Source organism: Taudactylus pleione, unplaced genomic scaffold (assembly GCF_031769625.1).
Source record: "Taudactylus pleione unplaced genomic scaffold, aTauple2 ptg000400l, whole genome shotgun sequence".
Taxonomy (NCBI): Eukaryota; Metazoa; Chordata; class Amphibia; order Anura; family Myobatrachidae; genus Taudactylus; species Taudactylus pleione.
In genome coordinates, this window is record NW_028284802.1 from 6,524,162 (window position 1) to 6,526,342 (window position 2,181).

The following is a 2,181-nucleotide window of genomic DNA, read 5'->3' on the forward strand; positions in this document are numbered from 1 at the left end:
GTGTGTACTGTTCTGTGTGATGCTTGTGACATTCTATATACAACCCTGTCCAGCAGAGCAGAAAGGTAATCCCAGAGGGTAGCAGTTCAGGTAAATATGTAACGACAATCATTCATCAAACAGTTAAGGTACATAAGTGGCCGTAAGTTCATTGTAAACACTGGATAATATCTTCGCAAACACTTGTAGGGTGACAAAGAATTGTGGCACATTTGCTACAAAAGCATCAGATTCCTGGCAGAGTACCGCTAGGGACAACAATGTGTGTTTACTTCTGTTTATGTAGCGCCAGTCTGTCCGCAGAGCTTTACAATTGGGAACAAATGAATCAAACAAACCTGGGTGTTAACAAACAGACAGAGAGGTGAGAGAGCCCGGATTGCCAGCGTAATATCTGTAGACAAATGTCACTAGCTGGATTGTACAGCCGATACTGTGGACCTCATTCAGAGTCGATCGTTGCGGCCGCACAGTCGTAGGGGAAAGGGGCCACATATGCAAATGAAGCGATCGCAAGTTGCATTGCTAAGATGAGATTGTTAGCTGAACGACCGAGGGTAAGAAGCGGTCGTAAGACTAAATCACGCCCCCTTCTCGATCACAACACACGTCATCTCCTGGGATATAAGGATTAATCGCGACCATCGGGACCCATCGGAGCTGATCGCAGAGCTTAAGGCTGACCATACCCTCTCTTAAGCACTACGATCTACTCAGTGCAATAACCACCATGTCACGTGTGCCATGACACTACTTTGTTAATTATGCACTCCCATTAAACGCCATTTTGACCGTCAGGCACGCCTGCGTTCGGATCTCCACTCCCCCGTTTTCAAGCACCTTCCCCTGTTACCACTCACAAACAGTTCATTCTGTCACTCAAACTAACGACCTGGCTGTGTTCAAGGAGAGAGAAATTTCTGATCGTAACAGCTAGTTTGCGCACACGCATTGCGAATTTTACGCATGCGCAGTTTAGCGAACATCGGCTGCGTACGACCGTGCGGCCGCAACGCCCGACTCTGAATGAGGTCCTGTGTCTTTATGCTAATGCCATGGACGTTGGCCTTCCTACTGGGACGCCCATTGGCTGCGGCACTAATCAGTCGCTGCGCACCATCACTTACACCATCTGAGATTTCACCAGCACTGCGGAGGCGCAGAATCTCAGTCTGAGCATGGCCGCCTGTGTCAGTGCAACTGCGTGTTAAGACGCAGTCACTGGCCGCTCTGGCTAGCCACCCCCCCAGTTATCACCCAGGTCGCCCACTGACATCCCCAGCTCTTGCGTCCAAGTTTGCTCTACGCCTTGGAGCAGTCACCATGCTTGAGGGGCCAAATTGTTGGAGTCTCCACTTCTAACATCCACCCTTGCTACAAGCTTCTCCCATATGTTTCGGTAGGGATGGGGCTAATTCACTCTAGGGGAATATAAATTAGCACCATCCCTACTGAAACATGGGATTTGCATACCCATGTACAATCATATGAATACTATATAAATGCCGTTTACATGTGATATGATTATCCCCAGGCACTATTAGACTGACATTACTTATACCTGCATTTAGGTCATCTGTTTATGCGGCTATATGAATATGATATACATACTTTAGAAGGTAACATAACCAATTTATTCATTAATCAAAGTATGCTGGTGCAATACTTTGGTTGGAATTTATGTCCATTGTTTAATCAAAGCGGACTTCTCATACTGAGTTAGTCCTACATAATGCCCTTAACTATATTACACCAGGACCCCCAATCTCCTGTTTATATAGTCCTATAACCATACCTTACTGAATATGCCCAATCTCATCTGATCTTGGAAGCTATACAGTATTGGGCCTGATTAGTACTTGGATGGGAGACCACCAGGGAATATTGGGTGTTGTAGGTAATATTTAGGAGCAGAACGGGACTAAGGACCTCATTCAGAGCCGCTCGCAAAATGCGAGCGCTCGCTCTGAATGAGGGTGGCCGCATCTAAAAAATGATCCGGCCTCCTGGCTGCTCGCTAGGCTGTGGGTTACCACCCACAGCCTTAACGAGCGACCAGGATGATGGTCGCGATGGTCAAGACCATCTGGGCTTACGACGAGACCCTTGTGGTAGGGTCTCGTCTGCCGCAAGCCCCAGAGAGCTTTCGGCTCTAACAGAGCCAGAAGCTCTCCCACTGAC

The 2,181-nt window shown here is 47.8% G+C and overlaps 1 pseudogene; it reads left to right on the plus strand.

Moving 5' to 3' along the window:
• The first annotated feature begins 1,781 nt into the window (after positions 1-1,781).
• On the plus strand, positions 1,782-1,900 carry LOC148506614 (5S ribosomal RNA; annotated as a pseudogene).
• The last annotated feature ends 281 nt before the right edge of the window (positions 1,901-2,181 follow it).